At 37.7% G+C, this 14134-nt stretch overlaps 1 non-coding gene across 1 annotated transcript; it reads right to left on the reverse strand.

Annotated features, from left to right (window-relative positions):
* Positions 1-4423: 4423 nt before the first annotated feature.
* LOC113767271 lies at positions 4424-4530 on the reverse strand. Its single transcript, XR_003467984.1, has one exon. It is a non-coding gene; the product is annotated as a small nucleolar RNA R71 (small nucleolar RNA).
* Positions 4531-14134: the final 9604 nt, after the last annotated feature.

Genomic DNA, 14134 nt, shown 5'->3' on the forward strand with positions numbered 1-14134 from the left:
TAAAAAGTGAATTGTTGATTTGAAAAATGAGTTTTTGATTTACAAAAAAAATGAAGAAAAATATGGGTCTAAATGGGACTTGAAAATGCGACGATTTGACCCAAAATATAGTTTAAAAAGGGTTTTCTTGAATGAAAAATGGAGTCGCCACTTGGTATAGAGTTAAGGTGTACCAAGTCACCTAAAAATGAAATTTTAAAGAAAAAATGAAAAAACCCTTTTTAAACGACTCCAAATCTACGTAAACCAACGAAAAAGGTTCGGGAGTCACATTTGACGAAGGGGAAGGCAAGGACAAAAATCCAAGGCACTCCTTCGACCTAGCCAAAGCTAATTGCGTGATTTAGTCAAAGATTTTCTTGTTTTAACCTAAAAATTTATCACCTTTGGATGTGTTATATGAATGCGAACCCTAGACCTAGGGGGAGTATCGGGGGCAAAATTTCTCTTCAAAGCTCGAATGGTACCAATCACATTAATTGTGACGCCCAATAATGACTCTTTGGAGAGATCGCGAATTATGCAAAAATATGAGACTCTAAGAAAAGGAAAAGGATAAAATAATTATAGAAATATACATGTCTTAAAGGAATGCATCATGTCGGGTACGGGGGATTAATGTTCGTGACTCAATTTTCACTTTAATAGAGGGAATACGAGCGTGCTACGGCTAGAAAGCCAAACTCGTCCATATCCCATATTCAAGGGGTTATTCCCTAATCTAATCAAGCAAATGAACTAACCTAGTTCTAATGGTTATATGAAATGCAAGTCTAATGCCATGTTTCGTACAAAAGGGACAAATAATATACATATAAGGGACAATATAGGGGAAGGGGTATACATATATAAGGCAATTAAGGCAATTAAGGCCCTAACTATTACATTTTTAGGGGGAAGGCCTACTACAATCTAAAAGGGGGAATAAGAAGGAATAAAACAATTAAATCCCTAACTATTACAATTTTGGCATTCGAGTGCCTTCCAAATGATAAAATTGAAGCAAAAACTACGCAACTAAAGAAAGAAATAAATAAAGTGAAAATGAAATAAACACTTAAAGTCATGCAATTGCACATATAAGACACATATACGCACGTATGGTCAAATAAAATCAAAAATAAAGGATAGAGTGTACCTCCCTCGCAATGGTAAGCAAATGAAGGGAAAGTAGCTTCAAAACAATAAAAGGGTCAAGGTACCACTTTAATTGAGAAAAATTAAAAGAAATGCGCAAATACAAAGCTCACTTGATCATAAAGCCCCTAAAGTCATGACTTAAGTGCAATTGAAACAAAGCATAGTAGTCAATTGAAGCAAACAAGCAATGAAGTTGTAAAATTAAAACTACCAAAGACCAAATTGAGGAGATTATTCAATTGATTGGGTCATAGCAGCATTAGTTAGAAACAAGGGGTTAGAATGCAATTCTTGGGACATTTCATGCAAGTTTTCATGCAACCTACGATGACAAGAAGCTTCTGCAACTACTTTCTATTAAGCTTCAATCAACCAAAAATGAAAACTGCTGCACTTTGCTTTCAAATTAACTCAGATTTTCCGATTCAAATACACAACTTTGATTAGATATTTTTCAATCACAACTTTAGATTAAGCAACAAACTACATAGCCACCACAATCCAAACAAGAAAAACTTAGAAAAACATTATGCGAGATTCTGGACAAAACATTCATACAAATGACTCAAGCGCGTCCCCACTCATTCAAACACAAACAGCAGAAACGAAAAAAAAAAGGATTCTAAAATTCAGTCTGATTTCCTTTCCTCTCCGCCACTACCAATTCCTGCGAATTCTAGCCAGCCTTAAGCTGGCCAGATTTCCTCTTAAATGCATACAGAGAAAGGACAAAATTTCATTTTTTTGGTTCAGAATCTCCATTCAGTCATTTCATCAAACACTACATGGGCATAAAGGAATTCAGTAATTCTCTGCTCGAATGATGTAATTTAGCACCCAAAATTATCAGAAATCAATGGACTTCGGTCCAATTGACACAGAAAAACATGTACAACCCAAAACCATGAGCAACTAATAAGAAAATTGCAACAAACAAAAATTCGGCAGACATGCTCTGAAAGCTTGGGGAGGAACTGAAATTCAAAGGAAAAGGGTCAACTTACAGAGCTCTTGCTTGAGCGGCGCGATTTGCTGATGGCGGTGGAGGATCCCGACGAGATGGTAGCTGCGAAAAATTCTGGAGCTGCCAACAAGATGCAATTCCTCCGCTCAGTTTTTCTGCTTGCCCGAAATTCCTTTTCTTCTTGCTCGGTTTTTGCAACCCCCTTTTCTTGCTCTGTTTCTGTTTGCAGCCGCGGCCCTTTTCTCTGTTTTTTCTTGGCTTTTCACCAATTCTTTTCCTCACTTAGTTCCTCCAGCCTGCAGCCTTTTGCTTTTTCTTGTTTCCCCTTTTCCTCCCCTGCCGAAACCTCCCCTGTTTTTCTTTTTGTTGCTCTGTTCTTTTTTCCAGTTCTCTTCTTCAACCTAGAGCCTCCCTCTCTGTTTTCTGTTTTCCCCCAAAAGATCTCTGCCGCCACTTTCTTTCTCTTCCCTTGTTTTTCTTTTCTTTTGTTTATTTCTTCCCGAAAAAACTTCCCCCAATCTTTCAGATTTTCCCTTGGCTCTTGCCCAAGACTCCCTCTCTGTTTTTCCAGTTTTCTTCTTCGGCCTGTCACTCTCTCCTTTTTGCCCAGATTTTTCCTTGTTCAACCCCTTCTTGCCTTGTCCGCCGCCCCCTCATTTTTACTCTGTTTTTTTTTTCCTTTTGTCGCAGCCTCCTCCCCTGCTCTTCTGTTTTTCTTTCCTTTTTCTTGACCGAAGCTCCCTCCAACCTAGCCGCCGTCATTCTCTTTTTTTGTTCGCCTCCCCCCTTCCTTTTGACTCTCCCTGGCCGTCCCTCTTTTCTAATTTCCTCACTCAACTAGCCATCCACCAGATTCTACTCCACACACTCTCTCAAAACCTAGCCCTTTTCCTTTCAGCCGTCACTCAGTCCCCCGCCGTGAGCTTTTTCTTTTTTCTCTCCAAAGCTGCGTCTTTCTTTCCTCCCTAAACCCTAGCCACTCTCTGCTCCCTTCTATTCTCTCAAACTCCCAGCCTGTTTCTGAACCTCCCAGCCGTCAACCTTTTTTTCTCCCCTCTGCCTTGCGGCTTCATCTTATGCCTTTTTATAAGGAGCTAAATCCCCAAACCCTCACACCTAAGGTTAGGATGATAGTGAGATTTATCCAAGATTTTGGAGCCCTTGGATGATAGATTTGAGCCGCTGTCCTTCCTCTGTTCGTTTCATGCCTCTGCTTAATATGAAGAGAGAGCTCGGATCTTGTGTGGCTCACGCAAGTTTGAGCTTGCCTTTTTCTTTTCTTAATTAATTAATTAAAGCTGTAAAAGTCAAATAAAAATGAGAATAAAACAAATGAAAATGCCCTAAAAATTTAATTTTTCTTGATGATTTTTTTTCTTTTTTTTCCTATTAATAAACAGTAAAACATATTTTTTAAGAATAATTTTCTCTTTTGACAAATTTTACACTAAAAGTCTTAACAAAAATAAACAGCTAAAAGGGAAAGAACGAATACAAAATAAAAATAAAAACTAAAATAAAATAATAGATAATAATAATAATCTAAAATGCTATACAAAGGCTAAAAGTGTAAAACCAAAATCATGAAATTAACAAATAAAAATAGATAAGAATTATTACTAAAACAAAGAATAAAGATGGAATGAAAATTATTCAAAAATTTGGTGTCTACAATTAATTTAGACATTTCAATTATTTTTAAGTTGTTTATAGTTGATTTTGCATTAATTTAGTTTTTGACAATTAAAGCTGCATAATTTTTCTTATTTCTATTTGTAGTATATGCATCGAACATATCGAAAAGTTGCACCTTTCGATACAGAAATTGAGAGGACACTTCTTAGACAAAGGAGGGATATACCGCATCAAGAGGAACAAGAGGTTTGGCAGCTAATAGAGGAAATTTTGATAGAGCTACCATTTGAGGAAGAAATGGCGGAAAACAAACCAAATAGGCGAGTTCTACGAGATTTTGCTTTACCGGGGACACAAAGATCTCAAACTAGCATTGCAAGACCAACGGTAAATGCTAATAATTTTGAAATTAAACCATCACTGATTCAAATGGTTCAACAATCTCAATATGGAGGTAATGCTACCGAAGATCCAAATTCTCACTTGTCAATATTTCTTGAAATCTGTGATACAATTAAGTTTAATGGTGTTAGTGATGATGCAATTAAACTTTGATTGTTTTCATTTTCGCTAAGGGACAAGGCCAAGGTTTGATTATAATCTCATTCTCCAAACACTTTTACTACTTGTGCTGAATTAGTTAAGGCTTTTCTTAATAAATTCTTTTCACCTGGAAAAACTGCTAAACTTAGAATGAATATAACTAGTTTCTCTCAACAGAAAGAAGAGACATTGTACGAAGGTTAGGAGCGCTATCGGGAATTACAACGAAGATGTCCTCATCATGGTTTACTAGATTGGCTTATAGTGCAGACATTTTACAATGGTCTCACTTATCCAACAAAGACGCATGTAGATGCAGCAGCGGGAGAAGCATTGATGGGAAAGTCAGCCGAGGAAGCTCAACAATTGATTGAAGAAATGGCTGCTAATAACTACCAATGGGCCAACGAACGAGATAATACAAGGAGAACCGCAGGTATACTCGAAGTAGATACCTTGAATATGTTAAGTGCAAAGATGGATAATGTGGTTAAGATGCTTAATAGGCATGTTGGTTCTAGCTCTAATCAAGGAGTAGTTGTTACATGTTCTACTACTTGCAGCGGAGATCATGATGATTCTATGTGTTCTAGCAGCGAACAAGTTCAATATCTCAACAATTACAACCGTCCACCCCAAAATAATCTATACTCTAATACCTACAATTCAGGATGGCGTAATCATCCGAATTTTGGATGGAAGGATCAAGGGAACCAACAAAGACTAGTTAATCCACCGGATTTTCAACTGAAGCAACCACTTTCGGAGTCCAAACCAACTTGGAAATTGACAATTAAGAAGCTGGCAAATGTATCAAATGATAAAATTGAAAAGTTAGCTAGTGCCACTACTCAACGGTTTAAAAGAATTGAGGGAAGGATGGACCAACTCACCAATATGTACAGGAATGTTGAGATCCAATTAGGGCAAATAGCAAATGCAGTTAACAATTGCAACCAAGGGGATTTACCTAGCAAGACTGAGCTGAACCCAAGGGAGCATGTGAAGGCCATAACCCTCCGTAGTGGTAAGGAAGTAGTGAGTCACCTGTAGTTGAAAGTGAGAGAAAATATGAAAGAAGAGAAAATAAGCAGTTGAGTGAGTTAGGAGATGATAACAAAACAATTGATGGGAAAGAAAAGGTAGAAGAGTGTGAGTCACAAATTGAAGAGGCAACACCAATTCCTCCACCGGTGCCATTTTCTCAAAGATTGAAGCCTTCAAGAAATGACAAAGAATTTGAGAAGTTTGTCAACATTTTCAAACAATTACATATTAACATTCCTTTTATTGATGCTATTTTGCAGATTCCTTCATATGCAAAGTTTCTCAAAGAAATAATGACTAAGAAAAGGAGGTTAGTAGATAGTGAAATAATTGCATTAACGAAAGAATGTAGTGCCATCATACAAAATAAATTGCCACCAAAGTTGAAAGATCCGTGGAGTTTCACAGTTCCTTGCACTATCGGTAATGTAGAATTCTCTAAAGTACTATGTGACCTTGGTGCGGGTGTTTCATTGATTCCTTTAACTGTGGCTAGGCAATTGGGGTTGAAAGAGTTAAAACGTACTAACATTTCCTTGCAATTGGCTAACAGGTCTATTAGATATCCAATGGGCATTTTGAAGAATGTGCTTATTAAAGTGCAGAAATTCATTATTCCTGTTGATTTTATTGTTTTAGATATAGAGGAAGATGTCAATGTACCTATTATACTTGGTAGATCATTTCTGACCACTGCAGACACAATAATAGATGTTAAACGTGGTAAGTTTAAGTTCCAAATTGGTGAAGAGGAAGTGGAGTTTGATTTGAGTAAAGTGGAGAAGTATCCCTCTTTTACTGACCATATTTATTCTATTGACATATGTGATGAATTAGCATTAAAGATAAGTCAAGTTAATCTTGATGATGATTCTCTTGAACTCTGTCTTAATGATGTAGGTTTACAAGAGAAACAAGTTGAAGAAATGACTGAATTTTCGCAGGCACAAGTTCCTTACAAAAGGAGAAATGCGTATGAGGAGTTAGGGCTGAGCAAAGGGCTACCTCCACCATCGTGTGAGCAAGCTCCACGGCTTGAGTTTAAGCCACTCTCTAAACACTTCAAATATGCATTTCTTGGAGAAAATGAGACATTACCGGTGATTGTCAATACTGCACTAGATGAGGAACAACTAGGAAAGTTTTTACGTGTTTTGAAGAAGCATTTAAAGGCTATAGGATGGACAATTTCTGATATCAAAGGAATTAGTCCAACTATTTGTATGCACAGGATTTTGTTAGAAGAAAATTCTAAACCGATGGTTAAAATTCAAAGAAGGTTAAATCCAAACATGAAGAAGTGATAAGAGTACAAATCTTTAAATGGCTGGATGCAGGTATAATTTTTCCAATCTCTGATAGTGTTTGTATTTCTCCTATTTATGTAGTGCTAAAGAAAGAGGGGATAACCATAGTACGTGGTAAAAATGATGAAATGATTTCCTCTAGAGTTGCGGTTGGGTGACGAGTCTGTACTGATTATAGAAAACTGAATGCAGCTACTAGAAATGATCATTTCCCTCTTCCTTTTCTTGATCAAATGGTAGAAAGATTGGCTGGATATGAATTTTATTGTTTCTTGGATGGTTTTTCAGGATACAATCAAATAGTCAATGCACCGAAAGATCAAGATAAAACCACATTCACTTGTCCTTACGGCACTTTTACATTTTGAAGAATGCCTTTTTGACTATGTAATCCACCGGCCACTTTCTAATATTGCATGATGGCAATTTTCTCTGATTTTAATGAGAAAATCATGAAAATCTTCATGAATGATTTTTCTATATTTGGATCTACTTATGATCATTGCCTTAACCATTTCGATCTAATTTTGCAGAGATGTGAAGAAACAAACCTTGTACTCAATTGAAAAAAATGTCACTTTATGGTTTGTGAGGGTATTGTTCTAGAGGGCACAAAATTTCTTCATAAGGTATTGAGATAGATGCAATGGTAAGCGCTTGCCAAGTGGTATCAGAGCGAGGTCGCGGGTTCGAGTCTCCCTGACTGTTGTTGGGGGAGGGATTGTTCGCCTAATCAGCAACATCCCTCAGATCCCGACTCAAAGGGACTAACCGCCCAACCCGTGGCACCTAGGGGTGCAGCCCCTCATGCTGGCCGAGCGTGGTACGGTGCTTTGCGCTGCCATTGTGGTTAAGAAAATAAAGTTGCGCCTTCGCTAACAGCTATAGCTTTTGGTGCAATGGTAAGCGCTTGATCCTGACAAGTGGTATCAGAGCGAGGTCGCGGGTTCGAGTCTCCCTGACTGTTGTTGGGGGAGGGATTGTTCGCCTAATCAGCAACATCCCTCAGATCCCGACTCAAAGGGACTAACCGCCCAACCCGTGGCACCTAGGGGTGCAGCCCCTCATGCTGGCCGAGCGTGGTACGGTGCTTTGCGCTGCCATTGTGGTTAAGGAAATAAAGTTGCGCCTTCGCTAACAGCTATAGCTTTTGGTGCAATGGTAAGCGCTTGATCCTGACATAGAGGTTATTGAGAGAATGCCTCCACCTACCAATGTGAAAGGCATTCGAAACTTTCTTGGACATGTGAAATTTTATCGGCAGTTTATTAAGGATTTCTCCAAGATTGCTAAACCTTTATGTAAATTACTTGCAAAAGATATTACTTTTCATTTTAATGATGAGTGTTTATTTGCTTTTAATAGGTTGAAGAAGAAACTTGTCTCCACACCCATAATAGCATCACCGGATTGGAGCTTGCCATTCAAATTGATGTGTGATGCGAGTGATTTTGCAGTTGGAGCTGTTCTTGGGTAAAAACATGATAAGCGACTTCATGTCATTTATTATGCAAGTAAAATGCTAAATGAAACCTAAGTCAACTATGCAACAACAGAGAAGGAGTTGCTAGCAGTGATATTTGCATTGGATATGTTTAGATCGTATTTAGTAAGGTCTAAAGTCATCATTTATACCAACCATGCAGCACTCAAATATCTCTTAAATAAGAAAGATGTAAAACCTGGACTAATTCGATGGATTTTATTATTGCGGGAATTTGATTTGAAGATCAAAGATAAAAAAGGATCCGAGAACTTAGTCGCTGATCATCTTTCTAGACTGAAAAACATGCTTCAAGAAGACCATTCATCCATTAAAGAAGAATTTCCAGATGAGTTTTTTATGGCAATTTAAAAGTCACCACGGTATGCTAATTTAGTTAATTTTGTAGTTAGTGGAGTGATATCAAATGATTTGAATTCCCACCAAAGGAAAAAATTCTTAAATGATGCTAAACATTATTTTTGGAAAGAACCATTCTTTTATAAATATTGTGCAGATGGAATAATTAGAAGATGTGTTCCGGAAGAAGAGGTACACAGTATTTTAATGCATTGTCATACCCTTGAAACGGGAGGTCATTTTAGTACAACTAAAATCGTAGCAAAGGTATGACAATCTGGATTTTACTGGCCTACTATATACCGAGATGCTAGAAATTGGGTTAAAAGTTGTGATTAATGCCAAAGAACTGGTAACATCTGTAGAAAGAATGAAATGCCTCTAACTACATATTTGGAAGTTGAGCTATTTGATGTTTGGGGTATTGATTTTATGGGACCATTTCCTAGTTCGTTTAATAATAAGTACATCTTAGTAGCAGTGGATTATGTTTCTAAATGGGTAGAGGCAATTGTTTCACCTACTAATGACTCTAAGGTTGTACTCCGGTTTCTTAAAAAGAATATTATTTGCAGATTTGGTATCTCAAAGGCCATAGTTAGTGATAAAGGAAAATATTTTTGTAATAAACAACTTCACTCCTTATTGTTTAAATATGGCTGCAGGCACAAGACATCACTTCTGTACCATCCTCAAGCCAATGGACAAGCGAAACTAGCTAATAGAGAGATAAAGCTCATTTTGGAGAAAACTGTAACTAAATCACGCAAAGATTGGGCTACAAACCTAGATGATGTACTATGGACTTACCGAACGGCATTTAAGACACCTTTAGGGATGTCGCCGTATCGTTTAGTCTATGGAAAAAATTGTCACTTACCTGTAGAGATTGAACATAAAGTTTATTGGGCTATTAAAGCAATTAACATGGACTTTAATCTTTCAGGTGGAAGGAGGCTACTTGAGTTAAGTGAATTGGAGGAACACCGGTTACATGCGTATGAAAATGCCAAAATTTATAAAGGGAAGATCAAATATTGGCATGATAAATATATTCTTCCTAAGCATTTTGAAGAAGGGCAAAAGGTGTTATTGTTTAACTCAAGACTTAAATTGTTCCCTGGAAAGCTTAAGTCTCGATGGTCCGGGCCATTTGAAATAGTTCGTACATTTTCTTATGGAGCGGTGGAAATAAAAGGAGAAAATGGTGCCCCATTCAAAGTGAATGATTAAAGATTGAAACTCTATTTGGCTGGAGAAAGGGTTCCTAAAGGAGTGATTTACTCCTTAGGAAATACAATGGAGAGTTAAGGAAGCTGTAGGAGAGTCGAGTTTAGCGACTTTAAATAAAACGCTTGTTGGGAGGCAACCCAATAATATTATTGTAGTTGTGTGTTTTTATATGTTTCTTAAATTTTGGTGTTATTTGATTGACTAATTATATGTATTTCACTTGTTGTAGGGGGTGCCGACATTTCAACTTCCATCTTGGAGGTGCACTTGAAGAACAATAGTTAAAAGGGAAGTTTTCTTACCAAATTCTATTTTAAGTGTTTAAAATTCCCTTCATGTATAATATGTTACATTTCCATTATATTCAAGTAAGTTTCAGTGATAACATGTTTATACATGCTCATTGATTCATTTGATGTGTATCTCATACCTAAGGGAGCCCTCTTAGTGTAAAAGCGCCAAAATGATCAAAGAAACTCACCCCTCGATTTGCAATGTATATGTGTTTGATGTATTTTGAGAGGTTGATATTGTATTTATGGTATATTACACTTGCGTGAAAGGGTATAATTGATAGAAATTTTGTCCAAGGTGTAATTTGGAAATTGTTGAAAAAGGGGGAAAAAGTTTGAAAAATTGCAATTTCTGAAATTGTTGCAGAAAAAGCCTGATCCGAGCTCGGATCCGTTAAAGATTCAAAGACGAAATTGGCGATTCGACCTCGGATCCGAAGTTGTTCACTATGATCCGAGGGCTCGTCTGTGTTTCTAGAAGGCCGGATCCGAGCCTATAGGATCCGAGCCTTGGTATACACGATCTGACCTCGGATTGTGTATTCTTGAACAATTCAGCATAGGGGATCTGAGCTCGGATCCAACAAAATCTAGTAGGATCCGAGGGCTCAGCTGAACTTCTGAAGTAGCGGATCCGAGCCCTGTCGGAACCGAGGGATGCCAGAACCGATCCGACCTCGGATCTGTGTGCGATAAGAACAAATCCGAGGCTTCGGTTCTGCATTTGTCCAATTCTCCTTTTCCTATTTCACCGGAAACCCTAGCCCTTCTTCACCAATCTTCCATTTCATCCAATAATTATTCAATTTTTCACCACAAAAACATCTCCCAACCTCTTGTGATCATAAACCCTCAACAAATTCATTTTAAAAACATCAATTTGGGAGGTTTTGATCTTCAAAACGGGAATTCAGGCCGCACTGAAATCTCACAATTTGTGGTCGAATTTGGGCTTGTTTCTTCATCACTTTGTATCATTATCATCCTCCACCATCAATCTACACATTTGAGGTAACAATTTGTAATTTTCTTTGAGATTTTATAATTCCCAATTTTACATTTTTCTAGTTTTGGACATATTTTGGTAATTGCTCATAAGTTGAAATTTCTTGATACAATTGTGCTACATTGTGCTTAAATAGATTGTCACAACTATTTTCATGCTTAGTTTTGAGAGAATTGTGGATTTGGTATTATTTTGTAGATTTTTCTTCTAAAATTTTAGGTTAATGCACATGAACTCTTTAATGAATGAAATTACTCCTCTATGTGAACTACTTGCATGCTTAAAATTGAGAAAATTGTTATTATAGTGATATTTTTGTATATTTTTCTCAATTTTAAGTTTAAGCATGTTAAATCTTTTGCTTGAATATTCCTTGTTCTTAGAGATAATTGGCATTCATTAAGAAGAATTGAAGCTCATTAGTTGGTACTTTAGTGATAATGTGTATAGCCAATTAGTGTGTAATTCTTGGATAAAATCATGAGATAATTGGCCCGTACATTCTTGAAGTAATGAAATTGATCTTTTAAGAGTCCTTTTTACTTTGAGATTATATTCTATTGTTGAAATATGCATCAATTCTCAAGAGATTGGACTTTTTAATGAGATTCTAATTAAAATATGCTGTTCAATTGTTGAAAGTGGAATATTCAAACCATGTGTTGAGATTGTAGATTGAAATTGATATCATACATGTGCAATGAGTTTGTGAATTGGTTAAATACGATATGGTCGTGAATTTGTTGATTGTTGGCAGGGAGTTTTTTCCTTTATTGGGGGAAACTCTGCCGAAATTTTTCCAAATCATTTTTAAACGTTGTTGGTCGTGTATTTTCAAGGGATTTAGAATTCTTCTAATGTGTGTTTGATCTTATTTTTGATATAGGTACCATGGCTCGCACAAGACGATCTCGTGTTCGTTTTTGATATAGGTACCATGGCTCGCACAAGACGATCTCGTGTTCGCACTCCTTCACCTTCTTCAAGTGAAGAGCGTACTCCTTCAATGCCTAAGGAGTCACCGGGGGAAGAATCTCCTTCACCACAGTCGTCGCCACACTTACGGTGTAAGAGAGCATCTATGAGCCATGAGAAGCCAGCTCCAGATTATGACACCAGTCGTTTTACCTCACTCGAGAATCAATAGTGGTACGAGACCGGTTTAGACAAAGAGATCATAATTGAAAAACACTTGGCCCCGGAGGTGGATGACCACTACAAGATCTCCATGGCATTCAAGTGACTTGGATGGGAGACTATACTAAATTTGCCGAAACATTACTATCCCAATCTGGTCCGGGAGTTTTACGCCAATGTGAAAGACAAATAGAACCACAGTGGCAACCTCATCATCTCCTGGGTTCGAGGCAAGAGAGTGGCTCTCACTCGACATACAATCGCCCAAATCGTCAAACTAAAGGATAATGGAGAAGATGTTAAATTGACCAAGGAATTTAAGGCACGTGATCCATGGCAAGTCTGAGAAGCTGTGGCATGTCTTAAGGGTCAGTATCGGGAGCGAGGAAGTTCGAAGAAGCTCATTGTATACGCCAATTCCTTTGAGTATAGGTACCACCTGATCTTCTATCTCTTCGCCTTCAATGTGGTACCGAAAAGGAGTGAAAAATGGGAGCTCCGAAACGGTGACTTGTATTTCCTCGATAATATGATGCACGGTGTGGGTAGGCTGCTGACTGGTATTCCTCTGGCCAGCATCATCATCAGTTACATGTGTACTACAGCTCGCATGAGAGCCGACGAAACTTGCTTTGGGTTCCCTCGTTTACTCTCCCTTATTTTTAAGCAACTCAAGGTTCCTCTGGGAACCGAGCGAGCCATTGTTACTAGGGCAGCCGAGGAAGTCAATGGCTTAGTACTCAGGTCCTTAGGTATTCCTACGAATTTTGGAGCTTCTCTGGTACGGGATGTTGGAGAAGCATCGACTTCCGCTCAGCCTCCACCTCACACTGAACCACACCAGGAAGCTCAAGAGACAGAGGCACAGCAGACTCTCCCTCCTCCCATTCCACGACCACCCCCTCCACAACGATCCAAGTGGCAAGAGGCCCTCAATGCCATCTGCTGTATGGAGACACAAGTCATGGAGCGCATTGATCAGACAGAGCGGCTGATGACGGAGCGACTAGACAGGCATGATCACCGTCTTCGAGCGATCGAGGATCATTTCCACATTCGCCGCTCCCCTACACCGATTCCTGAGCCAAGGCCCAATGAGGGGCATGCAGATCGTGAGGAGGGTGGTGGCAATGCAGATCATGAGTAGGGCGGCAGCACTGAAGCGACTGAGCTTGGCGTCTCCTATGCATAATTTACTCTCTTTTCAGCTTTTATTTAGTTTTTCATCTTTTATTTTCAATTTGGTGTTAGCTTTTTGTTATTTTTCTGTTTTTCTTAAAACTTGTGGAATGGTCTCACTTTCTATGGATATATATTTTTCCCTGCATGCAGAATTTGGATGATCGTGATGATCGTGGTTTCAAATTGCATCACTACTTCTTTTGAGGGGAGTATTAGTTTCTTTTACCTTCCTCTACAATGAGGATATTGTGAATTTTAAGTGTGAGGGAGGGATTACTTTATCTTATGGGGTGATTATGTTTTGAAGTGCATGATTTTAGTTGTTTATGGCCTAGAAATATTGGAATCATATTTGGAAATATTGTCATGAAGATAATTTTCTTGAAATTGAGGCTATTGGCAGGGAGTTTTATCCATTTATATGGGGAAACTCTGTCAAAATTTTTCTAAAATATTTTCCAATATTTCATTACAATTCTTTCCAATAATGGCCGAAATGTTCAATTTTAAATACCTAATTCTTCCATTGGATAAAATGTTATATGTATTTTGAAAAGTTTAGTCCTTATTTGACTTGGCATAGTCATTATACAATTAGGATTTTTACATTTTAGAAAGTATATTCGGTTAAATAAGAAAAATTATGCTTAGAATTTTGCAGGTTTAATGATATTTCTCATTTTTACTTAATTTTATAAGTAAGTGATTGATATAATCAAAACAAGGCCAGATTCATCCTTTAATTATGCTCAGAGGGAAGAGATTGATTGTTAAAATAAAAAAAAAATTCTACTCCAATGATTC

Source organism: Coffea eugenioides, chromosome 3 (genome assembly GCF_003713205.1).
Source record: "Coffea eugenioides isolate CCC68of chromosome 3, Ceug_1.0, whole genome shotgun sequence".
NCBI classification, from domain to species: Eukaryota; Viridiplantae; Streptophyta; class Magnoliopsida; order Gentianales; family Rubiaceae; genus Coffea; species Coffea eugenioides.